The sequence below is a fragment of the Capra hircus genome, chromosome 10 (genome assembly GCF_001704415.2).
Source record: "Capra hircus breed San Clemente chromosome 10, ASM170441v1, whole genome shotgun sequence".
Lineage (NCBI taxonomy): Eukaryota > Metazoa > Chordata > Mammalia > Artiodactyla > Bovidae > Capra > Capra hircus.
In genome coordinates this window covers 2,613,069-2,625,993 of record NC_030817.1, presented here as the reverse complement: position 1 = coordinate 2,625,993, position 12,925 = coordinate 2,613,069, and positions in this window count along the sequence as shown.

The following is a 12,925-nucleotide window of genomic DNA, read 5'->3' as shown; positions in this document are numbered from 1 at the left end:
TGCTCAGGCTGCCGCCGCCATCGGCTTCAGGAGCTCCCGGTTCCACCACGACGCGGCGCTGCAGGGGACGGCATCAGCTGCAGGAGCTCCGCCCTAGCAAGGTGCCACCACCACCGTCTGCTGAAGCTGGCGCTGGGTCACCGCCCAACACTGCCGGTCATCGGTTCCATCCTCCACACACACTGCGGCTGTCACAGCAGCAAGCTCCCACCCGCACCACACTCTGCCTCTTTATTCTGGAGGTGGCCATGTTTGTTGCCCCGAACTTACTGCCGCATATGACCCCGTTCCCGTACGATGGGGTCGCACAGTCGGACACGGCTGAAGCGACTTAGCAGCAGCAGCAGCAGCGGCAGCGCTCCTTTAGTATTCTGGGTTTTTAAAAATTAAATATAACCTCTCTTTAAATTGAAGTAGTCCATGGTTTATTTCCTGGTTGAGCAGCAGGGCACGTGGGATGTTAGTTCCGCAGCAAGGGATCGAACTCGCAGCCCCTCCCGTGGAAGGGCAGTCTTAACCACTGAACCACTAGGGAAGTCCCGGTACTCTTTGCTTCTGAAGTTCACTACTCATCTTTGCCTAAGGACTGGCCCACGGCACAGAACACAATGCCCATTCACTTGCTCATTCCTTTGGGCGGCAAATGTGTACTGAGGCCTGACATTGCCAGCCCCATTCTAGGCTCCAGAGATAAAGCAGCCAACAAGACAAACGGAATTTTGGCCCTTGTTGAGCTCATAGTCAGGTTGGAGGTTGACAATAAAGGCAGATCTCAGATCATGATTTTATAATGTTATCAGGGGGCTATGAATGTCATATCAGGATAGGGAAGACAATGATGTGTGTGTGTGTGTGTGTGTGTGTGTGTGCGTGTGTGTGATATTTCAGCAGTGGTTAGGGAAGACCTCCATGTAAGGTGACTTTTGAGCTCTGCCTTTGCTCTGGACTGACTGAATATCTGCATCCCACGTGCCCACCCAATTCATATGTTGAAGCCCTAGGCCCCAGTGAGATGGTATTTGGAGGTGGGACTTTTGGGAAGTGATTAGATCATGAGGACTGAGCCCTCATAAGTGGGATTAGTGCCCTTATAAAGGAGACGCCAGAGAGAGAATCTCTCTCTCAGCCATGTGTTGTTGATGTTCAGTTGCTAAGCCGTGTCCAACTCTCTGCGACCCTGTGAACTGCAGCACTCCAGGCTTTCCTGTCCTTCACTGTCTCCCAGAGATTGCTCAGACTCATTTCCATTGAGTCAGTGATGCCATCAAACAATCTCGTCCTCTGTCATCCCCTTCTCCTTTTGCCCTCAATCTTTCCCAGCATCAGGGTCTTTTCTAACGAGTCAGTTCTTCACATCAGGTGGCCAAAATATCAGAGCTTCAGCTTCAGCATAAATCCTTCCAATGAATATTCAGTGTTGATTTCCTTTAGGTTGGACTGGTTGAATCTCCTTGCATTCCAAGGGACTCTCAAGAGTCTTCTACAACACCACAGTTCAAAAGCATCAGTTCTTTGGTGTTCAGCCTTCTTTATGGTTCAACTCTCACATCTGCACATGACTACTGGAAAAGCCACAGCTTTGACTATATGGACCTTTGTTGGCAAAGTGATGTCTCTGCCTTTTAATACGTCCTCAACCATATGAGGACACAGCAAAAATGGCAGCAGTCTGCAAACCAGGAAGGGATTGCGTCAGACACTGAATCTGCATCTTGATCTTGGACTTCCAAAACTCTGGAATTGTGAGAAATGAATGTCTGCTATTTAAGCCACCCAGTCCATGGTAGTTTTATCACAGCTGCCTGAGCTGCCTGAGACAGCTATTAACTGACTGTTGCCAGTGATGCTGTTTCTGTCCATATGGAATCATCTCAGTGACCCTTTAGCAGCCAGTCCTCGGGTTGCTGCTGACACAATACCCCTTTGGTCAAATAGAATATTAGACACACACAACCACAGCTCCAATAATTAGCGTATTCTGATCATCTCCTATGTGCCAGACACTGTTCTCTGCTTTGCATATGTGATCTAACTTAATCCTTATCTTAGTTTTCTGTGGAAAGTACTAATATTTCTCTTTCATGACAGGAAAATGGAGACAGAGACGGAGTTCCTAGTTGACATGCTATGTCCGGATCAACTTTAAGTGGACCGCCTTATAAAGACGTTTTCCCCTCTGTAGCACTAATGCCTCCTTACAAGCACGCTGATTCACCTGAGTTGGCTGTCTTAGTTAATTAGGCTATTAGAAACCAAACTGCACTGTGAAAAAGTGCAGCCTCCATTCAGGTGCCGACTCATTGAAAAATTGGCCCTTCTAGGCTGTAATCATGGGAGAAAGAGCCCATAATTGATCCAAACAGAATAAAGGGGCAGGAGAATGATTCGAGGGCCAAGGGGCCTGGGAAGGGTCACCCATGGGTCGTACCCTTTTCAGAGGGGCTCCTTATTTTTTAATTCTCTTGTACCCTTTTGATTTGCTTTTTTATTTTTGGCTGTGCTGGGTTTCCGTTCCTGTGCACGGGCTTTCTCTGGTTGCGGTGAGCTGGGGCTTCTCTTCGCTGCGGTACACGGGCTTTTCAGAGGCACTTCTTTCCCTTGTCTCCTAACATCTCAGCCAGGGGTAGCCCCCAGTCCTCGGGAGCTGCCTCCAGCCTTGTGGTCCCTTCACTGAAGCCCCGGGGTTCAGGGGGTTAGGGAAGAAGTCACATCCAGCGCTGGTGTGAGTGGGTGAGCCTGGGGCTGCTGAAACTGTAGGATGAATCACAGTGGGCGTTTCCCTACTCTCCGTCTCTGCATCCAGAACTTCAAGCCAAAGCAAAGGAGGCTGCCCTGAATGTCAAGGTCAGCCTTCAGAGGAAACAGCGAAGCGTAGAACAACAGGAGCAGAGGCGGCAGTCTGTTACAAGGCGTTTCCCCCTGCAATCCTGCGGAGCCGGTAACCTCAGTCCCTGATGTACTTTCTCTAAAAGAAAGAAAATACAGCTGAAGCAAAGCTGGCTGGGGGCTGCAACACCCGGAGCTTCTGTTGAGGCCCCCAAACGACTTTCACATCGCACTCAATTCCCCACCCCACCCCCAGTTCCGAGCAGATGTGCTTGTCGCCTAGTTCTTGGTGTTCCCCACTTCCAGCGTGTTCTGTGATGGTTATGGCCCACCGAGGACAGCTGTAAGACCCCAAAAGGAAGCCCAGTTTTCCTTTCTCACCTCTGCCCATTTTTGGTTTTCAGTTTAAGATCCAGAGAAGAAATGAATTCAACTGGCTTGAATTTAATTCACCAAACGTAAAGAACACTTGCAGGCAGGTGAGCGTCTGGTACCACCTATCTGTAGGGGTGGGGTGCGTGGGGGTGTTGGGTCACGTCTCACTGTCTCCCTGGTGTCTGTCCAGACTGGGATCTCTCTGTCTTAACCCAGGAAGTGGTGTCTTTGAGCCACTTGGTGTCATCTGAGCCGAGTCGTCTTTGGCTGCTTCTCGTATGCGTTGTAGGGTAGGGGCTCCCTCAGAGAAGTGGGGCAAGCTTCCCAGGTCAGATTCCACAGTAGGCAACATAGAGAAAGGTGCATCTGGGGCTTCAAAATAAGACTCTTCCAAATGAGCCCTAAATTATATTGGGGACCAGACGATCTCCCCATAATCTCCACACCCAGCCGTGAGCCAGGAAATGTTTAACAACTGGCTCTCTGGGGGCAGAGAGCCTTGATTTACCACCTGTGCCAACTGCCGTGGTGTCGATAGTCCACTGTGGCCAGCTTCGAGCTTTCCAGTGTAAGGTCACTGAGTGCAAAGTCGAGAAAAGATGGTGGTTATTGGCTCCTGTGAGTCACTGTGGCCTCAGCACACCATCAGTGTTCCACGGTCGACGACGGGAGGGCAAGAGGACTTCAACTCTCAACTCTAATTAAAGCCGTGGTGAGACCCAGAGAAGTGGTATGGGGACACACACCTTGAGAAGATGGGCAGAGATCAGTTTCTCTGCATGAAAAAAAAAAAAAAAAAAGCAGAGACATTGGGGAAGGTCTCTGTAGTGGGTGGCCAGGAAGAGAAAGACTTAAGAAGAAGTATATGGGATATTTGGGCTGGGTTAGGGGTGGGAGGCAGATAAAATCCTATTTGCCATTTACGACTTGTGTAATTGAAAAGTGAAAAAGAAAATTAATATTAAAAGTGCTCTTTGCTATGTAACATAAGCATCCCTTTACCATCCTTTAAGAAACCTTCAGTAAAATCTTCAGATTAATTCTTCACTTGTAGTTATCTGAGTAGTTGTGCTTTGGGAAGACAGGATGAAGTGCTTGGCTCCTCTGGGATGCCACCATAGAACAGATCTATGGGACAGCAGCCATGCCTGGAGAATCCCAGGGACGGGGGAGCCTGGTGGGCTGCTGTCTATGGGGTAGCACAGAGTCGGACATGACTGAAGCGACTTAGCAGCAGCAGCAGCAACCACATCCAAGTCCATCTGATAAGGACCTCTTACATTTTCTCAAATAATCACTAGATGGTAAGCTCCACGAGAGCAAGAATTTGGTCATTTGGCTCACCTGGGCATCATTGTCTGGCCTGTGGAGCGTGCTCACTGTGTACTGAGTGTGGTGAACGGCTCTCTAGCATCTCTGTGATGCTCTAACACAGCAAAGGGCAATAGGACTCTCGACAGTGATGGACATGTCCTCTGTGCTGTTCAATATGGGGGCCATCAGCCACGGGTGGCTACTGACCCCTTGAAATATTGCTACTGCAATTAACTGGATTTGAAATTAAAGTTAAGTCAAAATGGCCACACATGGCCAGTGGCTATCATAACGGGCAGCACAGCAAACAGCCTGTGACTCAAGTTGCCGTCTACGGACCAGCAGCTTTGCTGTGACCGGGGAGCTTGTGGGAAATTCAGAATCTCAGGCTCCACCCCTGAACTACAGAATCAGAATCTGTTTTCCATTCCCATAGATGTGTGTGTGCATGCTAAGTCATTTCAGTCGTGTCCGACTCTGTGTGACGCTATGGACTGTAGTCCGCCAGGCTCCTCTGTCTGTGGGATTCTCCAGGCAAGAATATCGGAGTGGGTTGCCATGCCTCCTCCGGGGGACTCCCTGACCAGGGACAGAACTCGCGTCTGTTAGGTCTCCTGCACTGACAGGCGGGTTCTTTACCCCTAGTGCCACCTGGGAAGCGCTATGTCTGTGTACATGTATCCTTGTCTGAGAAAGTGAAAGTTGCTCAGTCATGTCTGACCCTTTGAGACCCCATGACACCAGACAGTCCATGGAATTCTCTCGGCCAGAATATGGGAGTGGGTAGCCTTTCCCTTCCCCAGGAAGCTCTGCTCTAAAATGAGCATTTTCACAAGACTTGACTTCATTTGATTCTCGCAGAAAGTCTGGATTCTGGTTGTCACCCTCCCTGTTTTATAGATGACGTAGTCAAGCCTCTGAAAGGTTATGTGATTTGCTCAAAACCACAAAATGGAACAGAGAACCTGGGTTCCAAGCCCAGCATTCTTCTCTTCTGTTCTCTGTACTGTTGGGATGGAAGCGGCAGGTGAGCTCCAGGCAAGCTCAGGCCCGCTGCTTCTTCCAGTACCGTTCTTAAGTGGTGTTAGATTGCAGCACTTTACTGCTGGAAACGTGAGCTCAAGAGAAGGTGATAGTGGAGAGGGGCTGCGGAAGGACATGGACTCAGAAGGGAGGGGAGGGAATTCGCTCTCAGCTTCTAGTCTCTCCCTTAGGCTGGTTGAGTGAGGAGGAGCTAAGACATGGTGAGGTGCAACGCCAAGCTGGCTTTTAAGCAGAAAAAGTAGCCCTTTTGTTGTTCAGGATTTATTTCTATATACAGAGCCAGCTGCAACTGTCTGTTTTTCTTTTGTTTGTTATTTCATCATGTGAAAAGGTTGGAGAGTTTTTTTTTTTTTTAGCAATCTGCAGATTAACTATTGATTGGTTTGTTTAAACTTTCCAAAGGAAATCTTTAAGAGTAAGGGCAAGGGGACTCCCTCCAGGATGGCTGAAGGTGAGATAAAAAGATGGAGAGAAATTAACAGTGGTTTCAAATACGAACCCCGAATCAAAAGAAGTTCACCAGGACCGAGATGCTAAATTATGACTTGTTTTGTTATCTAGCAGGCGCTCATGGAAGCCTCTCTCTGTAAGAAGCTTCAGATTCATATTAAATAAATGCAGACATGTAATTAAAGGTGGTACCTGAGTGTCCTCAGTGAAGTTAAGAAGTCTGGTCTGCAGACTGTGCATGCCGGCCAGTCACTGAATTGTCACTGTGGTCGCTTTCCTCTTCAGATCAATTCAGTTCCCATCCTACACTGTTTCACTGGCCTCATCTCTGTAGATCTCACAGCCTCAAGGGAGGGGCCATGTTACAAAAAGTGGCTAAAATTAAACGTGTGTACTCCTGGCTAGCTAACCAGTAGTGAGAAAGAAGAACAGGAACAAATAAGTAAACAAATGAACAAAAGTAAAATATTAATGGTTCAGGATTGTCAGCCATGCCTTGAAATGATAAGCATCACCTCCTCCCAGCCCATTCACAACATGACCTGATTCATCTCTGTTTCTTGGGTTGGAGGATGGTTACTCCTTCACACAGACTCCTGAGCCGGGAGCCCTGACATCACTGTGGATTCCTCTCTGGAGGATTCTTGACTCATCTCTCGCTCACCCTTCACATGTAATTGATCATCAGTTCTCATGAACTCTAGCTTTGAAGTAACTCCATGATATCATTTTTTTTTTTAAGATTTAAAATGTTTTATTTATTTTTTTTTTAATTTTAAAATCTTTAATTCTTACATGCGTTCCCAAACATGAACCCCCCTCCCACCTCCCTCCCCATAACATCTCTCTGGGTCATCCCCATGCACCAGCTCCAAGCATGCTGTATCCTGCATCAGACATAGACTGGCGATTCAATTCTTACATGATAGTATACATGTTAGAATGTCATTCTCCCAAATCATCCCACCCTCTCCCTCTCTCTCTGAGTCCAAAAGTCCATTATACACATCTGTGTCTCTTTCCCTGTCTTGCATACAGGGTCGTCATTGCCATCTTCCTAAATTCCATATATATGTGTTAGTATACTGTATTGGTGTTTTTCTTTCTGGCTTACTTCACTCTGTATAATCGGCTCCAGTTTCATCCATCTCATCAGAACTGATTCAAATGAATTCTTTTTAACGGCTGAGTAATACTCCATTGGGTATATGTACCACAGCTTTCTTATCCATTCATCTGCTGATGGACATCTAGGTTGTTTCCATGTCCTAGCTATTATAAACAGTGCTGCGATGAACATTGGGGTACATGTGTCTCTTTCAATTCTGGTTTCCTCGGTGTGTATGCCCAGCAGTGGGATTGCTGGGTCATAAGGTAGTTCTATTTGCAATTTTTTAAGGAATCTCCACACTGTTCTCCATAGTGGCTGTACTAGTTTGCATTCCCACCAACAGTGTAGGAGGGTTCCCTTTTCTCCACACCCTCTCCAGCATTTATTGCTTGCAGATTTTTGGATCGCAGCCATTCTGACTGGTGTGAAGTGGTACCTCATTGTGGTTTTGATTTGCATTTCTCTAATAATGAGTGATGTTGAGCATCTTTTCATGTGTTTGTTAGCCATCCGTAGGTCTTCTTTGGAGAAATGTCTATTTAGTTCTTTGGCCCATTTTTCTTTTGGCCCATGATATCATTTTTATTCTTAGTCACGGGTCACATATTTATCATGTTACCTGAAATTCTGCCTCCTAACCACTCCCTCCCAACTCTGCCTTTAGAATGGCTACCCTGAAAAAGGTCAGTTTTCATTCCAATTCCAAAGAAAGGCAATGCCAAAGAATGTTCAAACTACCACACAATTGCACTCATCTCACATGCTAGTAAAGTAATGCTCAAAATTCTCCAAGCCAGGCTTCAGCAATACATGAACTGTGAACTTCCTGATGTTCAAGCTGGATTTAGAAAAGGCAGAGGAACCAGAGATCAAATTGCCAACATCCGCTGGATCATGGAAAAAGCAAGAGAGTTCCAGAAAAACATCTATTTCTGCTTTATTGACTATGCCAAAGCCTTTGACTGTGTGGATCACAATAAACTGTGGAAAATTCTGAAAGAGATGGGAATACCAGACCACCTGACCTGCCTCTTGAGAAATCTGTATGCAGGTCACAAAGCAACAGTTAGAACTGGACATGGAACAACAGACTGGTTCCAAACAGGAAAAGGAGTACGTCAAGGCTGGATATTGTCACCCTGCTTATTTAACTTATATGCAGAGTACATCAGGAGAAACGCTGGGCTGGAAGAAGCACAAGCTGGAATCAAGATTGCTGGGAGAAATATCAATAACCTCAGATATGCAGATGACACCACCCTTATGGCAGAAAGTGAAGAGGAGCTAAAAAGCCTCTTGATAAAAGTGAAAGAGGAAAAAAAAAAAGTGAAAGAGGAGAGTGAAAAAGTTGGCTTCAAGCTCAACATTCAGAAAACGAAGATCATGGCATCCGGTCCCATCACTTCATGGGAAATAGATGGGGAAACAGTGGAAACAGTGTCAGGCTTTATTTTGGGGGGCTCCAAAATCATTGCAGATGGTGATTGCAGCCATGAAATTAAAAGACGCTTACTCCTTGGAAGGAAAGTTATGACCAACCTAGATAGTATATTCAAAAGCAGAGACATTACTTTGCTGACTAAAGTCCATCTAGTCAAGGCTATGGTTTTTCCTGTGGTCATGTATGGATGTGAGAGTTGGACTGTGAAGAAGGCTGAGTGCCGAAGAATTGATGCTTTTGAACTGTGGTATTGGAAAAGACTCTTGAGAGTCCCTTGGACTGCAAGGAGATCCAACCAGTCCATTCTGAAGGAGATCAACCCTGAGATTTCTTTGGAAGGAATGATGCTAAAGCTGAAGCTCCAGGACTTTGGCCACCTCATGCGAAGAGTTGACTCATTGGAAAAGACTCTGATGCTGGGAGGGATTGGAGGCAGGAGGAGAAAGGGACGACAGAGGATGAGATGGTTGGATGGCATCCCTGACTCGATGGACGTGAGTCTGAGTGAACTCCGGGAGTTGGTGATGGACAGGGAGGCCTGGCATGCTGCAATTCATGTGGTTGCTAAGAGTCGGACACGACTGAGCGACTGAACTGAACTGACCCACTCCAGTGTTCTTGCCTGGAGAATGTCATGGCCAGAGGGGCCTGGAGGGTTATAGTCTGTGGAGTCACAAAGAGTCAGACACCACCCAGCGACTAACACTTTCACTTATCAGTCTACTATTTCTGCAGAAAGAGAAAGCGAATTCCCAAGGATAAGTCAACAATAATCTCTGTTTCCATCATCCAGAACCGTCATATGTGCATCGAGTCTTCTCTAAAATTATGTCGCAGTTCTAGATAACATTCCCTTTATTCACGAACTCCTGTTTGCAGCCTTCTTTTCTGCTGGTCCAGAGGCAGTCACCCTAGTAAGTTTGGTGTATATGGTAGACTGTATTATTTTTTCCATAATAATTTGTTGCTGCCTCATCTTGTGTTTTCCTTGGAGGTGGGACACAACCCATCACAGGCCAACAGAGCCTGGCCAGCCTGCAGCCCTCATGCAATGTGAGTGAGAGTAAACATCCGTTATTGTAACCCACTAAGATACTGGGGTTATTTGTTATGCAGCAAAAAAACATGACATCCAAAATACTTATGCAGGTGAACGGTTACGTCTCTTGCTGTACACACATGTATCCACAGCCATGTGTGGCTCTGTTTGGTACATGTTCCAAGTTTACACAGATGGCTGCATTCGAGATATATTTTTCTATATCTTGCTTTTTACACTCAAGATCTGTTTTGGATAGTTCTCCATGTGGGTGTGTACCGATCTAGGTTATTCGCTTTAACAACTGTCAGAGAAATGTTTCTAAACCACAGATCTGGAGCTGCCACTTCTTTGCCTGCAAGGGCAGACAGCTGACGGTAGCCACCATAGCGCGGGGAGCAGCTGGACTATAAACCCACGCGGAAAGCAAACAGGTGATACATCACAGCGACTACGCGTGCAGTGGGGTCCATGCTTCGTGCCTTCCGCAGCTCAGGGGCCTCTTTCCAGACAGAAGCTTAGAGAGGAAGGTGAGGAAGGCAGGCCAGGGCCCCTGCTCTTGCATCTGGTCTTAGAACCGCGACTGGCATTTGTCATCTCTCTGCCATCCATCCCAGCTTCCTCTCGCCCTCCGCCAGCACCCCAGCTGCTCTGATGGCTTGTCTAGTGGTTTGACTCAGATTTGCATCCCGAGGGGTCTGTGTCCCTGGTCACCTTGCCCTTTGTAGGTTGGACTTGCTGCACTCGTGTATTTACTGTCCAAATGGTACAGGTGGCTAGAGGCGCTCCTGTGGGTCACCTTGGCCCCAAACCCATTCCTCCTGGTCCCCGTGGTATGGCAGCAACCCAAGTTGGTTTTACACTGAAAAAGGAAGCGAAACCCAGGAGGCTAATTCTAAAACATTTCCTGACTCCACCCTCAGATGACTAGTCCATTGATTTGATTTCCTTTCCATTAATCAAACTAGGCTTATTTTAAAATTTTGATTATGATTGCGCTATCAGTTCAGTTGACTTCAGTCACTCAGCTGTGTCCAACTCTTTGCAACCCCATGGACTGCAGCACTCCAGGCCTCCCTGTCCATCACCAACTCCTGGAGTTCACTCAAACTCATGTCCATTGAGTTGGTGATGCCATCCAGCCATCTCATCCTCTGTCATCCCCTTCTCCTCCTGCCTTCAACCTTTCCCAGCATCAGAGTCTCTTACAATGAGTCATCTCTTCACATCAAGTGACCAAAGTATTGGAGTTTCAGCCTCATCATCAGCCCTTCAAAGGAACACCCAGGACTGATCTCCTTTAGGATGGACTGGTTGGATCTCTTTGCAGTCCAAGGGGCTCTCAAGAGTCTTCTCCAACACCACAGTTCAAAAGCATCAATTCTTTGGTGCTCGGCTTTCTCTTTAGTCCAACTTTCATATCCATACATGACTTCTGGAAAAATCATAGCCTTGACTAGACGGACCTTTGATGACAAAGTAGCGTCTCTGCTTTTTAATATGCTGTCTAGGATGGTCATAACTTTTTTTCCAAGAAGCAAGCATCTTTGAATTTCATGGCTGCAGTCACCATCTGCAGTGATTTTGGAGCCCCAAAAAATAAAGTCTGACACTGTTTCCACTGTTTCCCCATCTATTTCCCATGAAGTGATGGGACTGGATGCCATAACCTTCGTTTTCTGAATGTTGAGCTTTAAGCCAACTTTTTCACTCTTTCTCTTCCACTGTCATCAAGAGGCTCTTTAGTTCTTCTTTGCTTTCTGCCATGAGGGTGGTGTTTCATATGTGTATAAAAATATAAGTGTTTATATGCATACGTGCATCTATACATATCAGGGGCTATAGAAAAATAAAAAGGATACCACAAAAATCACCCACAATACCACCATCCAGAGGGAAATATTGCTATCTTTTGATATTTTTCTTTGTAGTTTCTTTCTCTATATATTTCTTTGATTTTTCTAAAATGAAAACTATAGGTTTGCATATATAAATTATTATCCTGCCTCTTTAAATAAATTGAATAGTATATCATGACTATTTCCCAACCCTTTTGTCTTTACACTGTATTCAAAAAAGGGCAAAAGAATCAGACTGATTGTGATTACTTCTCAATAGCATTCTCAAAGTAATTTTTATGATAAGAACTGGCTGACTTTGAAGAATTAGAACCAAACAATTTCTCTTAGAAGGCAAAAAGCAGCATGCATAATATACAGCATATTTGATAGTGACTACCAAGATAATAAATGTATTATATTAGTTAACTCAACAGTCATATTATGAGCTCAGTATATGTTTCTAAGAATTTTTTTTTTAATGTGGACCGTTTTTTAAGTCATTGAATTTGTTACACGATTGCTTCTGTTTTATGTTTTGGGGTTTGGTCACGAGGCCTGTGGGATCTCAGCTCCCTGACCAGGCATCAAACCCACGCCCCCTGCTTTGGGAGGCAAAGCCTTAACCCCCGGACCACCGGGGGAGTCCCTGAGCTCAGTGTGTATTATGGGCCACACACCTAGAACCCTGAACCAAAGTTCAAATCTAGACATCCTGCCCTCAAGCCCCACACTCATATCTATGAAAAGTGGTTAAGACAAGTTTGTGGGGGGAGACAAAAGCCCAGGAGACAGGAGGAAGTCCAGCTGAGCAGGGGAATCATGAAGACGGGGCCGGGCCGGAGCGTCCGTCGGGCTGGGCAGCTGCCTCCAGAGGGCTCCGCTGAGGTCCCGGGACCTCTGACCTGCAGGTGAGTGGGAGAGGATGTGCAGCACCTCAGCCCAGGACCTGGAGCCCCAGGGAAACTCAGGGAGGCACGCCTGGCTCGGGTAGGAGAGAGCCCCAGGTACAAGAGACGCAGAGAAGGGAGGTGGTTGGGGAAGGAGAAAGATGGGGGCTAGAAGTCAGGCAGTGGGGATCCCCTTTCCTTCTCCTCCCCACCCGCCTCCCACTCTGGGTTACCCTGCCTCATTGTAACAAGGGGCAGGAGGCTTGTTTAAAAAAAAAAAAGGAGGAGATTTAAACAGCCATACATAACAGGAGCGACTAAACACACTCACCAAAAGACGTGTGCCAGAAAGTTCCTAGCCGTCCTGTTCAAAGGGCCCCAAGCTGGAAACTGCAAATGTCCATGTAGCAGGATGCATGGATAAAGTGTGGCATAACCACGCTGTGGGACACTACACAGCAGTGAGAACGGCAAGCCAAACTGCACACAGCAATCAGGCGGCCGAATCTCGCAAACCCGGTGTCGAGGGGAAAAAGACACAGGACCATACATTCAGTAAGATTCCGGTCATGCAAATTATCAAAACAGTCCAAGCTC